Consider the following 18,143-nt stretch of genomic DNA (forward strand, 5'->3'; position numbering starts at 1 on the left):
AGAGCGGATTATGACATCACAAAGCCCTGGAAACCCAGAAGAGCCGGGAGGGCCCACAGGGCTTAAAAAGCTGGATGGGGGTAAGTATTCACTCCCCCGATTTCAGCTTTCTTAAGCCCTAGAAACCGTCAAAACCCAGTATTTGAAAGTTGATGCCTGATCTTTGAAACATGGGGGTTAAAGTGTGTCATGGAGGTTAAAGTTTAACAATATATATATATATATATATATATATATATATATATATATATATAATAAAACTACACCCGTTTTAATGTACTTAACATATATACTGTATACCTTATAACAGGCCATCAAAAAGTCATAGAGACCCCAAGACCCCTTGTTTCAAAGCCCTGCTTTAAAATAAAGCCCCATATCATTATGGTAATAGTAAACAACTGGCATGAATAAATGTCCATTTATTTACAAGAGGCTCATGGGGGCTTCTATGTCCAGATCAAAGTTACATAACTATACCAAATTGTGATTATTTTTTTGAAGATAACCCCTTCCTTTTTATATCCTTGTTTATTAAAAATTTTAATCAATGCATTTTCACACTTTTTGTTGCAGCTTTCTTATATGTCATGATATATACATAATACATTTTATATTTTGAATCTGCTGGGTCTCCTGAAAAATATATATAATATGTGAGGGTTTTTTCCTGAAAAATGGCCTCCAGTAGGGACTAAATGTGTGCAGCTTCTAAACACTGTAAAACAGCTCAGCACAGGGGTGAAAATGGCTCAGCAGTAATGGCTTAAACAAAGTAACAAAAATATTTATGGTACTTGCACAAACAGTTGAATCACACCATTTTAATAGCAGTCAATACCCCAAAAATAGAATGTGACAAAAGTTTCAAGTTGAGCAATCAGTAACGTGATTATTAAGTTGTGAGAGAGCAATTGCTAGAAGGGCCAAGAACAACTGACATAGACATAGAAGAAGCCCAAGAAAAAAGGTCAAAGTTAGAAAGTTAAATCCCTGTAGTGGGGTTGTTCCTATTTTTACAATCACAGAGCATTGCAAAAACCCCATTCCAAGAAAATGCTATGTTCTAGAAGAAATCTAATTGGTCAAATTTAACATAATTAAACATTTCAAGTCTATGTATATGAGTCACTGAGTTCCAAATGATAATAAAAGGACATGTTTTTCCAGTGAAGGAAATTCTGAATAAGGCTAATTTGCATTTATAGTACATTAGAGGGTATTTTAAGAGTATTGATGGGGAGATTCTATTGGGCACCCTAGTGCCTGTTCTATATAATTAATAACCTGGGCTAAGAAGGACCTTATCACCTCACAATCCCACCAGATGTGACAAACTGAGCATTCTCCACCATGTACTCTCCATTCATTGAATAAGGCAGATTGAACAGAGGCAGGTAGGGGTGACGTTACTTTTCATTAATTATTTAAAATAAGTGTCCAATACGTACACTAAGATTAATATTATTATTACCAGTTACAACCCCAATTCCGAAAAAGTTGGGACAGTATGGAAAATGCAACAACAAAAAAGTCAAAAAGAGTCATTTGAAAATCCAATTCACCCTGTACTATATTGGAAACACATTATTAACACATTTTGTTTATGTTTTACTTTTTTAATTTAATGTATTTTTTAAAATATACACTCAATTCAAATCTGATGACTGCAACACACTCCAAAGAAGTTGGGACAGGGGCAATTTTGTACTAATAACAATGTGACAAGCTAAAATAAGTAGGTGATGAGAAACAGGTGAGGCAATTGTGTAATCATAGTGTATAAGGAACCTCCAAAAAAGGCCTAGTCCTTTAAGAGTAAGGATGGGTCCAGGCTCGCCAATCTGCCAACAGATGCCTCAGCAAATAATCTAACACTTTGAGAACAATATTCCCCAAAGACAAATCGGTAGGATTCTGGGCATTTCACCTTCTACAGTGCACAATATAATTAAAAGATTCAAGGAATCCGGTCAAATCTCGGTGCGTAAAGGGAAAGGCTGAAAACCACTTCTGAATATGCGGGATCTCCGATCCCTCGGACGTCACTGTCTCAAAAACCGTCATGAGTCTGTAATGGATATCCTGACATGGGCTTGGGAATACTTTGGTAAACCATTGTCAGTCAACACCATTCACCACTGCATCTACAGATGCAAGTTAAGGCTTTACTATGCAAAGCAGAAGCCATACATCAACACTGTCCAGAAGCACCACCAACGTCTCTGGGTTCGGTCTCGTCTGAGATGGACAGTAGCTCAGTGGAATCGTGTTTTGTGGTCCGACGAGTGAAATGACGAATGGGCGAGAGAAGCACTTTAAACATAAGTTTTATTTCCATGTTCGTTTTAAAAATACAAACATCATAATAGTGTGAGCTGCATCAACAAATCCGCCATTACAATGACAGCTTACACGTTTCAGCCTTCTGCGTACTCATAGCTTATATGTGGTCCGACGAGTCAACATTTCAAATAGTTTTTGGAAAAAACAGTTGTGTTCACTGGGCCAAAGAGGAAAAGGACCATCCAAGCTATTATCAGCGTCAGGTCCAAAAGCCAGCGTCTATCTTGGTATGGGGTGTGTCAGTGCCCATGGCATGGGTAACTTGCACATCTGTGAGGGCACCATTAATGCAGAAAGATATGTATACATTTTGGAGCAACATATGCTGCTATCCCGACTTCGTCTTTTCCAGGGACGTCCCTGCATTTTCTAGTAGGACAATGCCAAACCACATTCTGCTCTCATTACAAGCGTAAGCAGAGAGTGCAGTTGCTTGCATGGCATGCCTGCAGTCCTGACTTGTCTCTGATGGAGAATATGTGCCGCATTATGAAGCGCAAATAAGGCAATGAAGGCTCCGTACAGTTGTGCAGCTGAAGACATTCATAATGTATGAATGTATGAATGGGGGGAAATTCTGCTTGCTAAACTTAACCAACTGGTGTCTTCAGTGCCCAAACACTTAATAAGTGTTCTTAAAAGAAAAGGTGATGTTACACATTGGTAAACAGTTGACTGTTCCAACTTTTTTGGAATGTGTTGCAGTCATCAGATTTGAAATGAGTGTATATTTTTTTTTAAATACATTAAATTCAAAAGTAAAACATCAATATAGTACAGGGTGAATTACATTTTAAAATTATTATTTTTGTTTGTTTTTGCATTTTCCATACGGTCCCAACTTTTTGGGAATTGGGGTTGTATTTGTAGAGTGCCAACATATTTTGCAGCACTAAGATGAGGATTTCTTGATTACATTGAATATTTTTTTCCATTGATCAATGGAAATTGGTTGATTCAAATCTGACTCCAAGGAGCAAAATGGGAGAGATTGACTAGATATATCAGATACAATTTTAAAAGAGATAAAGATTTTACCTCCAGTCAGTGGTTGTTTAGAACATAAATCTTTAAATAGTTTGTGATCTGATCACATTTCACTTATTATGGAGAGTGAAGATAAAGTGGAGTAGTTGAAATTATGACAGCCAAGAGTTGAAAGGATGAGAGAATGTGTCCTTGATTTCCACAAATGTTTTAAGATATTTAACACTGAGAACTTGAAAATTGGAATATGAGTGGTTTTCCCTTTTGATACATATACTTTTCCAAAACTGGGGTTGAATTGTTGCCTAAAAGGTGGTTTAGTGGTGATAGAGTCATAGAAAAAGTGGAATTCCTGTGAATTAAGGTATTCAAACCTATAAGGTTTTGAATATTAAAGGACTAGAGGTAATGTATTATATCAATCTTCATTTTAACATTTTAATAAGTTCTCCTCAGGTTCAATCCAGCTCTTTTCCCACAATATAAAATTCCATTTTAATATTCTAAATAAGTGGACAGCATATAAATGGTGGTTTTGTTAAGTCTGGATTTTTATGGCCCCCATAGTGGAGTATGAGCTTTTGCAAGTAAAGGATAAAGGATTTAGGTAAAGGGCAGCATGCAATAGATAAAGAATCTTGGGCAGTATGTTAATTGTATGCTGCAATTCTGCCCATCTACAAGAGGCCAAGGTGAGAGGCTCAGGAGGAGAAATGTTATTGAATATATTGGATTGAGTGGGAATCAAATATTAATAGTCGTATAAATGTGTATTCTAGAGGTGACCAATTAAAGGGGGAGGTTAAAGTTAATAAAATATCATCCACGAGTAATAATATCTTATATTCCTTGAGAATAGTTTTATCTGTTCTAATTTGGGTAGTTAGTAATTACATTGTTAAAATAAATTTAAAGATTAGATATGGGACAACCTTGTCTAGTTCCATTAAGGGGCATCTACCTGCTTTCGGGTCACTAATATGCGAGTTTCTAACATGTTTTTAGGAAATGGGTTGTCATTATTGATATAGTTAAACAAGTCAGTAAGAGGTTGAGCTATGATATCTTTAAATCTAGAATAGTAGTAGGCTTTGAAATCTTCTAGACCTGGTGACTTTCCTGACAGAAAACTTTTAATTGCATACAATACTTCAGAGACCTCAAGTCTGTTTAAGTAATTTTTTTGTTTAACTTTGGATAATTTAGACGATGGAAGTTCTAAGTGTTGTCTTGTTTTAATTTATGTTTTAATTCCTTTTAAAACTGTTTTCAAGTTTTCATTTTACATTTGTGGACTTAGTAAACTATTTTATAGAGTTTGTTTGTTCTGTATTGTTTGGTTTCTTTCTTCTGTAAGGTTTTGTTAGATTGTTTTGTATTGTTTTGAAGGTGGTGTTATGGTGATGGTGTCTTTCAGAGTAAATTTATTTTTACACACAGAGAGATGGAAGGTTACAAGATAATTGTGGCTCATTTCATTATATTTAAGAGTGACTCACGGCTTTTACAAAGCACAGGTACAAATCTTTATTAATTTTGTCATTTTCAACTTGCAATCCTGAAGCAATATTTTAAATATGAGTGTCTGGTCTTATTTAAATTTAAATTTCCTAAGTAGTTTGCGGTTGCTGTAAAAGCTAAATGTAGTGATTGACAAAATATTATATTATATTATAGTAAACCACTAAAACAGGATCACAATTAAATGATTACGATATAGTAAACAAAGTAAAACAACTGAAGGGTTTATCCACTTTTTCAATTAATTTAGTAGTAAAACAAATAATATATCTTGAAATCAACAAAGACTACAATCAAGAATCCTGCCATGCCCACCATGGATCATGTTTTTGGTGGTCTGTGAGCGTGTCTGGGCTATCCATGGGCATTGTTAATAGAGACCCTTAAAACCAGGATAATTAACGGCTATGGGTTGGTAGCAGGCTAGAGCTCCCAACCAGTAACAATTCTGCAGGATGCAGGGTGGTTAACAGGTATGCACTATTATTATACATCAATGAAAGGTTGCATGGGACTGACCTTAGTCTAGCGCTACGGAATTTGGGGGCGCTATACAAATGAATGATAATAATAATAGTCCAAAGCTTTGTCTAGACAACAAAGGCATATCTGAGAGATTTCTCATATGGTTTTCTTTAAGAAATGACTACTTGAATATTCCAGTAAAACATTCTCTGCCTAAAGTTATCACACCACACGTAATAACATGTAAAGTTAGATGTTATAAGGAGGTAGTTTGCATAAGAATATTTACAGGTCACACATATCTTGGATTTTCCTTTTTGGCCTCTCTAGGGAGTATGGGATAAGCACACATTTTATTCAAAATCAAGACGCTTTTATAAGCACTTTTCATTCTAAGTATATTTAACACTTGTGGATCACAACATACTCTAATGCAGGGGTATCAAGCTCATTGTATCCACGGGCAACTGGAAAGTGTTCTTCTCCCATGGGGACCACTTGAACAAAGTAAATGCCCTGGAACTGGATATACTAGAAACTGGAAGTGACATTTACCCAAGTAGTTGTGCATGGTAGGAGCTGTAGCGCACAATAGACTTACACAGTGTATATTTATCTTGTGAGTGCCAAGTGAAGTAATCATTCTGAAACTGAATATAAAGTGACATTTATCCAAGCAGTGCCTAATGGGAGTCTACAATGGAGAATGCTTGTCTTTATATTAATCTTTTGAGTGCCTATATAGAACATCAGCTTGTTATACCTCTTAGAATCCCGAAAAAAATGAATGGGGCCAAATTAATAATTTACCTAATAAACAAGAGAGGTCCAGATTAAACTATCTTGGGGGCTGCATAGGGCCCCAGGGTTGGTACTTTGAGACCACTGCTCTAATGAAACTTATTTTGACATGATTGTGATTTAGCCATGAGTATATAGAACATACTGCTTAGTCATCCTTGTTCTTCTGTTTGTTTATTGCATTGTACTGACAGAAGATTACTGTCTTGAAATCCTACTTCCTGTTTCAGCACACTCCCATCTCTATTAGTCTTTAGGGCTGACCTGCTAAGCCCCAGGATAGAATTGACCTCTCCAATGACATCCCTTGTCCAATCTATGGCAGACAAGTCCGTACAGCAGTCACAATATGCCATACTCCACCCCTGGGCTACCACAACTCCATGCATCAGCCACACTGACTCTGTCCCTAGAGTCCCAGTCCAGATACGAACAAGAAAATTTCAGGAGGTATGTTTATTCTGCTTACATTCACCACACTCGACTTGAATCTCTGTGTCATTTGCAGAAAAGGTATCGAGCTGGTGTGTCACAATATTTGTATCCTATTCTTCAGATCAAACTACAAATAAGTATTTTCATATTATAAAAAAAAGAGAAATGATTGAATTGTGAAAGTCTAAACACTGTAAAACCACATAGATTAGCAGTAAGTTCACACTTCACCATATTTTTATTCTAATGTGGCTATGTGCACCATTTTATATGCAGTAAAATGGCTTTTTGTTACTTTAGAGCACTGATTTTCAAACCTCCCCAACAGGCCAGGTTTTCAGGATTACCTGAGATGAGAGCAGGTAAAATAATCATGTTTAATAATCAGCTGATTATTTCACCTGAGCTCCATTTCAGATATACTCAAAATGTGGCCTGTTAGGGAGGCCTGATAGTAAAGTCCAAATTAAACTTTCATGATTCAGATAGGGTATGCAATTTTAAACAGCTTTCTAATTTACTTTTATCAAATTTGCTTTGTTTGCTTGCTATTCTTAGTTGAAAGCTAAACCTAGGTAGGTTCATATGCTAATTTCTAAGCCCTTGAAGGCCGCCTCTTAACTGAATGCATTTGATAGTTTTTCACAGCTAGAGGGCGTTAGTTCATGTGTTTCATATAAATAACATTGTGCTCATGCATGTGGAGTTATTTAAGAGGCAGCACTAATTGCCAGAAATGCCAGTCTGTCAAAAGATCTGAGATAAGGAGGCTGTCAGCAGAAGCTTAGATACAAGGTAATCAGAGGTAAAAAGTATATTTCTATAACAGTGTTGGTTATTAAAAACTGGGGAATGGTAAATAAAGGGATTATCTATCTTTTAAACAATATCCTTGGTGTTTTCTATCCCTTTAAAAAATATATCAGGATGAGGCACAGGATCAGGGAATTAAGCAGGGATTTAAAGTCTAGGGTCAAAGCAAACAAGGCGATCAGGAACAACCAGCACTAGAAACAAATACTATGAATCTCTGTAACCACTGAGCACAGATTTCTTTCATGTAATTAGCAAGAGTCCATGAGCTAGTGACGTATGGGATATACATTCCTACCAGGAGGGGCAAAGTTTCCCAAACCTCAAAATGCCTATAAATACACCCCTCACCACACCCACAAATCAGTTTTACAAACTTTGCCTCCTATGGAGGTGATGAAGTAAGTTTGTGCTAGATTCTACGTTGATATGCGCTCCGCAGCAGGTTAGAGCCCGGTTTTCCTCTCAGCGTGCAGTGAATGTCAGAGGGATGTGAGGAGAGTATTGCCTATTTGAATTCAATGATCTCCTTCTATGGGGTCTATTTCATAGGTTCTCTGTTATCGATCGTAGAGATTCATCTCTTACCTCCCTTTTCAGATCGATGATATACTCTTATATATACCATTATCTCTACTGATTCTCGTTTCAGTACTGGTTTGGCTTTCTACTACATGTAGATGAGTGTCCTGGGGTAAATAAGTCTTATTTTCTGTGACACTCTAAGCTATGGTTGGGCACTTTTATATAAAGTTCTAAATATATGTGTTTAAACATTTATTTGCCTTGATTCAGGATGTTCAACGTTCCTTATTTTCAGACAGTCAGTTTCATATTTGGGATAATGCATATGAATAATTCAATTTTTTCTTACCTTAAAATTTGACTTTTTTCCTGTGGGCTGTTAGGCTCGTGGGGGCTGAAAATGCTTCATTTTATTGCGTCATTCTTGGCGCGGACTTTCTTGGCGCAAAAATTTTTCTTGTCATTTTGACGTTTTTGCGCCAAAAAATGTCGGCGTTATCGGATGTGGTGCCATTTTTGGCGCCAAAAGCATTTAGGCGCCAAATAATGTGGGCGGCTTTTTTGGCGCTAAAAAATTTGAGCGTCATTGTTGTCTCCACAATATTTAAGTCTCATTATTTATTGCTTCTGGTTGCTAGAAGCTTGTTCATTGGCATTTTTTTCCCATTCCTGAAACTGTCATTTAAGGAATTTGATCAATTTTGCTTTATATGTTGTTTTTTCTATTACATATTGCAAGATGTCTCAGATGGACTCTGAATCAGAAGCCACTTCTGGAAAAACGCTTAACTGAGTTTCAGTTCTACCAAAGCTAAGTTCATTTATTTTAAATGTTATAAATGTTTATCTTTAGCTATGGTTTGTAATAAGTAATTATGTTATACTTTTACATGCGGCATCCATTAGTATTTATGCTTTATATATTTTCTTTTCTTACAAGAAATATTTAGAAGACTTATAAGAAATATTTTTCTGATTCTATGTTAAAGGCTTTGTCTGACTTCGTGCCTTCTAATAAAATTTTTAGGTCTTTTTCACTTCTTTTTTAATTATTGAAGTTTCAAATGACCAACAACATACTGATTTATCCTTCTCTGATGATGTTTTTTTCTCTTTCAGAAATGTTCTTCATCAGATATTGACACTAACAAATCTACTTTTTTATTATTTTTCTATTATTAAAGTACATTTGTTCTTTGTTGAAAAGGTGTTGATTATTTTGGATATTAAGGTAACTAGTTCTTTAAGACTAGCTGACATTATTTCTGCCTATTTATTTCTTCTGTGTTTTCAGAGGTTTTCTTTCCAATTCCCTATACTAGGGAATGGAATAGGCTGAGAATTTTCTTTTATTCCTTCTTCAAAGGTTTTAAACTATATTCTTTGCCAGCAGTTAAACTCAATTTGGAGGGTTCTCCAATTTATTGGGGCTATCTCTATTTCTACTAATTATGCCATTGTTTCTATAGCAAAATAGTATTTATTTTCCTTTAGATAGTTGTATCTTATTTATGGAAAATTATTTAGTTTCAGGTACTTTTCTTGGTCCTGTGATTTATTTGGATATTGCAATTGCTTCATTTTCTCTGTTTACTTTAAGATCAAGTATCAGATTATGATTTATTTTAGCATTGTTAAAGGGACAACATTTACTAGACTAGGTGCTGTTGCATTTGTCTTGTTGTTTTGCATTTATTGACTATGCAAGTCCACTGTATTGGCTGGTCTTTTAAACTGGACTATCATGCTAATAATTTCATTTGTGTCTTCATTTTATTGAATATTTTCGCAAATGAGGGTTAATCTATGTCTTTAGCTTTTTTAGCTAGAAGAATTTTGTGATTTTTAAAAAAAAAAAAAAAAAAAAATCATATTTCTTTTGTTCTAAGATAATCAATTGTTTGTTTTATAATTGGATTCAATTCTTAACTGTTACTCTGGGCTTCAAGGTTGAGTTCTAAGACTAAAACTTTAAGCTTATACTGGTTTGGTTGTTCTTATTAAGGAACGAATTCCTGATTTCTTTCCCAAGTAACATGTCTATATTTGGAGTTCGAAATCAGTTCCCTAATTTTGCGATGTACGTGCCATATTCCAGCTTGGCTGGTAAGGGGCAGGTTAAGGCTTCTTTGAAATTTATTTTGTCCAAATTTCTTTGATTTTATTCCAGTAAGGCTAACACTTTCTTTAACTGTGTTTCTGTCCTATATATTTTGGGTACTGTTGAAGCATGGCTGGGCACCCATGGGGTTCATGTGCTGCTCAGACCTGGAATCTTCTGGGGTATTTCTTCCAGTTCCTTTCGAGGAACCGGGTTTTGGAGTTTTATTCAAACTATTTTGCCTTTTTATGGTCAGTGATAGCATTATTTGTTTTCATTAGATACAATAAATGCATATTTTCATTTTTCTGTTTTCATTCAGATTATTTTCTGAGGATGCAGAATCTCAAATGATTCACTTACTCTTCAGGACATAGTTAGAGGATCTTCTTTTCAAAAGCTCTTGATTCCTCACACAAGGGTCACCTTTTTTAGGTTTCCAGATAGTTTGTTTCACTGTCCTTGTCTCTATCAGACAAGGGATAAGGTTATTGCGTTCCGTCTATCGGTACCTTTAGTCTCTATTATTTCCTTCAGTTGCTATATATGCATAGAAGTTTTAGGTCTTATGGCCACAGCATTGGATTCAATTCCCTTTGCTCATTTTCACTAGAAAGAACCTTTCCAGTCTATAAGTGTTGTTTCTTCAAGAACATGGTTGGAGGATCAATTTACCAAAAAGTTTGTTTGATTCCTCAGACAAGGGTAACCTTTTTAGGTTTCCTGATAGATTCAGTGTTCTTGATTCTGTCTATGACGGACAAGAGGCATCTGAAATTGGTTTCAGCTTATCGAGACCTTCAGTCTCAATCTTTCCCTTCGGTAGCCTTATGAATGGAAATTCTAGGTCTTATGACTGCTGCATTGGACGCGATCCCCTTTGCTCGTTTTCACATGCGACCTCTTCAGCTCTGTATGCTGAACCAGTGGTGCAGGGATTATACAAAGATATCTCAATTAATATCTTTAAAACCGATTGTTCAACACTCTCTGACGTAGTGGACAGACCACCATCGTTTAGTTCAGGGGGCTTCTTTTGTTCTTCCAACCTAGACTGTGATCTCAACGGATGCAAGTCTGACAGGTTGGGGAGCTGTATGGGGGTTTCTGACAGCACAAGGGGTTTGGGAATCTCAGGAGGCGAGATTACCAATCAACATTTTTGGAACTCTGTGCAATTTTCAGAGCTCTTCAGTCGTGGCCTCTTCTAAAGAGAGAGTCGTTCATTTGTTTCTAGACGGACGATGTCACAACCGTGGCATATGTCAATCATCAAGGAGGAACTCACAGTCCTCTGGCTATGAAAGGAGTCTCTCGAATACTTGTATGGGCGGAATCCAGCTCCTGTCTAATTTCTGCGGTTCATATCCCAGGTATAGACAATTGGGAAGCGGATTATCTCAGTCGCCAAACGCTACATCCGGGCGAATGGTTTCTTCACCCAGAGGTATTTCTTCAGATTGTTCAAATATGGGGACTTCCAGAAATAGATCTGATGGCTTCTCATCTAAACAAGAAGCTTCCCAGGTATCTGTCCAGATCCAGGGATCCTCAGGCGGAAGCAGTGGATGCATTGTCACTTCCTTGGAAGTATCATCCTGCTTATATATTTCCGCCTATAGTTCTTTTTCCAAGATTCTAAAGGAACGTTAGTTTATTCTGCTGGTAGCTCCAGCATGGCCTCACAGGTTTTGGTATGCGGATCTTGTCCGGATGGCCACTTGCCAACCGTGGACTCTTCCGTTAAGACCAGACCTTCTATCGCAAGGTCCTTTTTTCCATTAGGTTCTCAAATCCTTAAATTTGAAGGTATGGAGATTGAACGCTTAATTCTCAGTCATAGAGGTTTCTCTGACTCTGTGATTAATACTATGTTACAGGCTCGTAAAACTGTATCTAGGAAGATATATTATCGAGTCTGGAAGATTTACATTTCTTGGTGTTTTTCTCATCATTTTTCTTGGCATTCTTTTAGAATTCCTAGAATTTTACAGTTTCTTCAGGATGGTTTGGATAAATGTTTGTCTGCAAGTTCCTTGAAAGGTCGAATCTCTGCTCTTTCTGTTCTTTTTCACAGAAAGATTGCTAGTCTTCCTGATATTCATTGTTTTGTACAAGCTTTGGCTCGTATAAAACCTGTTATTAAGTCAATCTCTCCTCCTTGGAGTTTGAATTTGGTTCTGGGGGCTCTTCAAGCTCCTCCGTTTGAACCTATGCATTCGCTGGACATTAAATTACTTTCTTGGAAAGTTTTGTTTCTTTTGGCCATCTCTTCTGCTAGAAGAGTTTCTGAATTATCTGCTCTTTCTTGTGAGTCTCCTTTCCTGATTTTTCATCAGGATAAGGCAGTGTTGCGAACTTCTTTTAAATTTTTACCTAAGGTTGTGAATTCTAGCAACATTAGTAGAGAAATTGTGGTTCCTTCATTGTGTCCTAATCCTAAGAATTCTAAGGAAAAGTCGTTGCATTCTTTGGATGTAGTTAGAGCTTTGAAATATTATGTTGAAGCTACTAAGGATTTCCGAAAGACTTCTAGTCTATTTGTTATCTTTTCCGGTTCTATGGAAGGTCAGAAGGCTTCTGCCATTTCTTTGGCATCTTGGTCAAATCTTTGTTTCATCATGCCTATGTCGAGTCGGGTAAAACTCCGCCTCAAAGGATTATAGCTCATTCTACTAGGTCAGTTTCTACTTCCTGGGCGTATAGGAATGAAGCTTCAGTTGATCAGATTTTCAAAGCAGCCACTTGGTCTTCTTTGCATACTTTTACTAAATTCTACCATTTTGATGTGTTTTCTTCTTCTGAAGCAGTTTTTGGTAGAAAAGTACTTCAGGCAGCTGTTTCAGTTTGATTCTTCTGCTTATAATTTCAGTTTTTTTCATTATAAGATTTAAACTTTATTTTGGGTGTGGATTTTTTTCAGCGGAATTGGCTGTCTTTATTTTATCCCTCCCTCTCTAGTGACTCTTGCGTGGAAGATCCACATCTTGGGTAGTCATTATCCCATACGTCACTAGCTCATGGACTCTTGCTAATTACATGAAAGAAAACATAATTTATGTAAGAAATTACCTGATAAATTCATTTCTTTCATATTAGCAAGAGTCCATGAGGCCCACCCTTTTTTGTGGTGGTTATGATTTTTTTGTATAAAGCACAATTATTCCAATTCCTTATTTTTTATGCTTTCGCACTTTTTTCTTATCACCCCACTTCTTGGCTATACGTTAAACTGATTTGTGGGTGTGGTGAGGGGTGTATTTATAGGCATTTTGAGGTTAGGGAAACTTTGCCCCTCCTGGTAGGAATGTATATCCCATACGTCACTAGCTCATGGACTCTTGCTAATATGAAAGAAATGAATTTATCAGGTAAGTTCTTACATAAATTATGTTTTCTGCTATCTGCTGGTTTATATAGAGTGATAATTGGTAATGATGTGCACCTGTGCTTCAGGTGTGTAAGATGGGAATGAATAAGGTATAAACAACAATGGTAATTTTACTTGACTTAGTGAGCAGTGATTTGCCTCAGTAAGCAAGGCTCTAGCTTTACAAACAATTATCTCCAAGGCAGTAGGTTTGATTCCCAGCTGGTAATATTGTAACTTGGTAAGTCAGGATTTGCAAAGTGGATCTGATGGTACTTTTATATGTGTGTAGAGGTTGCAATAAAGGTAAAGATATGGGGGGGGTTATGACTCACAAACAATTTTAGTTTATTTATTTAGCCATTCTCTCATTTCTTTGTTAAAGGGGTAATAATTAAAGGGACAGCAATGTAAAAATTAAACTTTCATGATTCACTGGTTTTCAAACCTCTCCTTAGGCCTCCCCAACGGGACAGGTTTTCAGGATTACATTGGATGAGAGCAGGTAAAATAACCATGTTTACTAATCATCTGATTGTTTCCCCTGTGCTACAGTTCAGATATCCTCAAAATGTGGCCTGTTAGGGAGGTCTGAGAATAGGTTTGAAAACCAGTGAGATAGAGCAAACAATTTTAAACAACTTTCCAGTTTACTTCGATTAACAGATTTGCTTTGTTCTTTCAGTATCCTTTGTTGTGGAGTAAAGCTAGGGAAGCTTATAAGAGCTCAGGATCGTGTGTGTGTTTCAACAGCAGTGTTTCAACAATGTATAACACTACTACAAATGTGCGCACTCATGAGCTCATATAAGTTTACATAGGTTTACTCTTAAAGGCCCATAAAACCCAATTTTATTTCTTTCATGATTCAGATAGAGAATACCATTTTTAAAAAAGTTTCCATTATACTTCTATTATCAAATTTGCTTTGTTCTCATGTTTTATTCTTTGTTGAAGAGATGTCTAGATAGGTAGCGTGCACATGCCTGCAGCTCTACATAACAGGAAATAGTGCTGTCATCTAGGAGTCTTGCTAATGTATAACATTGTTGCAAAACTGCTGCTATATAGTGCTACGGACTTGTGCAGACTCCTAAACTTACCTTCCTGCTTTTCAACAAAGGATAACAAGAAAACAAAGTAAATTTTGACAACAGAAGCAAATTTGAAAGTTGTTTAAAATTGCATGGTCTGTCTGAATCATGAAAGTTTAATTTGGACTTTACTATCCCTTTAACCTTTTATGATTCAGATAAGGCATGGGAACAGAGAAGCCGTTTAGTGCAATACACAAATAAAGAGGCATCAGAGAAAGGGAAAAGTAAGTAGATAAGGAAAATGGGCATGTTGTTGGGGATCATGGTAATGGTATATGAGGCGAGAAAACATTTTTTTTTTAAAAAACTTTATTTATAATGTTATCTAAGGAGCAATGTGCTATATATATATTTATTTACAGGTATACCCCGCTCATACAGCGGGTTAGGGACCGGAGCCCCGCTGTAAAGTGAAAACCACCTTAAAGTGAAACAACGTGGTTTTAGCTTTCTTTTCACTTGCCAGTGTGTTTAAAGACTTGAAAACCTGTTTGAACTAAAATATATTAGGGGTGCAATAGTGCTACGTTTAGTTTAACACCAGCACAGCACAGTAGTCAATAAATACTGTACCTGTAAAATAGTGACAATTACTGTAGTAAAATTTGCCAGACTATAGCACCAAGACACAGATTGCACTGTAATGCTGTAAACAGAGTGAACTGTGCATAACAAAATGGTGCCAGTCACTTTTCTTGCAATCTCACGATAAGTAAAGCACTATTTCAAAATCCTTGGAGGTTGAACTTCAGCTCCACAAAGCAAAGTATTAGTGAAGCGCTGTAAAGTGAGGTATACCTGTATGTGTGTGTGTATATATATATATATAGATATATATATGTGTATGTATGTATGTATATATGTGTGTGTGTATGTGTGTATATATATATATATATATATATATATACACTGATGTGAGGGTTCATTAAACCATGTGTGCTTTGCTTGAAAAGGCAAAATAGATAACCACAATTGTTTAAAGGGACAGTCTAGTCAAAATTAAACTTTCATGATTCAGATAGGGCATGCAATTTTATACAACTTTCCAATTTACTGTTATCAAATTTGCTTTGTTCTCTTTGTATTATTTGTTGAAAGCTAAACCTAGGTAGGCTCATGTGCTAAATTTTAAGCCCTTGAATGCCGCCTCTTATCTCAATACATTTTGACAGTTATTCACAGCTAGACAGTGCTAGTTCATGTGTACCATATAGATAACATTGTGCTCACTCCTGTGAAGTCAGCACTGATTGGTAAAAATGCAAGACTGTCAAAAGAACTGAAATAAGGGGGCAGTCTGCAGAGGCTTAAATACAAGGTAATCACAGAGGTAAAAAAGCATATTAATATAACTGTGTTGTTTATGCAAAACTAGGGAATGGGTAATAAAGGGATTATCTATCTTTTTAAACAATACAAATTCTGGAGTAGACTGTCCCTTTAAAACAGCTAAAGCATATACTGAAAATTAAAGGTTCATAAAACCCCATTTTGTTCATTAATGATTCAGATAGAGCATACAATCTTAAAACACTTTCTAATTTACTTATATTATCATATTTGCTTCATTCTTTTGGTGTCCTTTGTTGAAGTAACAGCAATGAACTGCTGACGGTATATGTAAATGCATTGTGTCCACTAACACAGGTTGTTGTTTCTTTATCTAGTTATGTACTGTTGTCTGAAGGTAATGGCCAGGGCAGGGATAGGCACAGACCAGGGCTGTGGTGGACATTTTCCAAAGTACAGACCTTAGGGAAGGACACCAAGGTACATTTCAAATTAGAAATGTAAAAAACACTTACTTTACCGAGAGGGTAGTGGATGCATGGTGGAATGGCCATCCAGCAGATGTGGTAGAGACAGTAGAGGAGTTTAAATATGCATGGGATAGGCATAAGGCTATGCTAGATATAAGATAAGGCCTGGAACTAAAGAAAGTATTCAGAAAATTGGGCAGACTAGATGAGCCGAATGGTTCCTATGTGCTGACACATTCTATGGGGCCGAATTTTCATTGTGCGAGCGGACACGATCAGATATTGCGTATCATGTCCGCTGCAGGGATTGGCAAAGTGTCCGTACACGGACACTGGTGTCCGTGACTGGCCCTTGCAGTGTCCACCACACAGTTTGCGGTGGGGAGGGAGGGGTAGGACAGATGAATGCTGGTCCTCACCCTTCTCCTTGACGCACGCGGTGCCACATTTCTCAGGATTGGGGCCGTGCCCGTGTGATACCACGCAGTAGCAAAAAAGTGAGTAAAAGAAAGGGAAGATGCAAGCTGCCTGCAGTCCAGCCTGTGTCAACCACCCATGAGTCATGACTCGCCCTCATTCCTTGATCTGTGCAGCAGCGTTGGTGCTGGTGTCTGTGTGTAGAAGACCGCTGTCTTCTCTGAAAAACCTTACCTAACCATTGGCTAGATTACAAGTTTTTGTCGGTAAGGCTGTGCGGTGCTAACGCTCCTTTTTTTCTTACCGCTCACTTAAGACAACGCTGGTATTACAGGTTTTCTGCAAGCCGGTGTTAGCCTCAGAAAAGTGAGCATTGAGCAAAATTTAGCTCCATATCTCATCTCAATACCAGCGTTGCTTAAGTCAGCGGTAATAAGCTGGCTGAACGTGCTCATGCACGATTTCCCCATAGGAAACAATGGGGCTGAGACGGCTGAAAAAAAACTATCACCTGCAAAAAAGCAGCGTTCAGCTTCTAACGCAGCCCCATTGTTTCCTATGGGGAAAATACATTTTATGTCTACACCTATCACCCTAACATGAACCCCGAGTCTAAATACCCCTAATCTTACACTTATTAACCCCTAATATGCCGTCCCCGACATTGCCGCCACCTGCATTATATTCTTAACCCCCTAATCTGCCGCTCCGCACACCGCCGCCACCTACATTATACTTATTAACCCCTAATCTGATGCCCCCAACATCGCCGAACCCTACATTATATTTATTAACCCTTAATCTGCCCCCCCCCAATGTCGCTGCAACTATATTAAATGTATTAACCCCTAATCTGCCGCCGCCAATGTCGCCGCCACTATAATAAATGTATTAACCCCTAAACCTAAGTATAACCCTAATACCCCCTAACTTAAATAGAATTTAAATACATCTAAATAAAATTACTACAATTAACTAAATTATTCCTATTTAAAACTAAATACTTACCTATAAAATAAACCCTAAGCTAGCTACAATATAACTAATAGTTACATTGTATCTAGCTTAGGATTTATTTTTATTTTACAGGCAACTTTGTATTTATTTTAACTAGGTAGAATAATTATTAAATAGTTATTAACTATTTAATAACTACCTAGTTAAAATAAATACAAATATACCTGTAAAATAAATCCTAGCCTAAATTACACTATCACCTAACACTACACTATAATTAAACTAATTATCTAAACTACCTACAATTAATTACAATTAAATTAAATAAACTAAATTACGAAAAGAAAAAAAAACACTAAATTACAGAAAATAAAAAAGAATTACAATTTTTTAAAACTAATTACACCTAATCTAATCCCCCTAATAAAATAAAAAAAGCCCCCCAAAATAATAAAATTCCCTACCCTATACTAAATTACAAATAGCCCTTAAAAGGGCCTTTTGCGGGGCATTGCCCCAAAGTAATCAGCTCTTTCACCTGTAAAAAA

The sequence above is a fragment of the Bombina bombina genome, chromosome 11 (genome assembly GCF_027579735.1).
Source record: "Bombina bombina isolate aBomBom1 chromosome 11, aBomBom1.pri, whole genome shotgun sequence".
Lineage (NCBI taxonomy): Eukaryota > Metazoa > Chordata > Amphibia > Anura > Bombinatoridae > Bombina > Bombina bombina.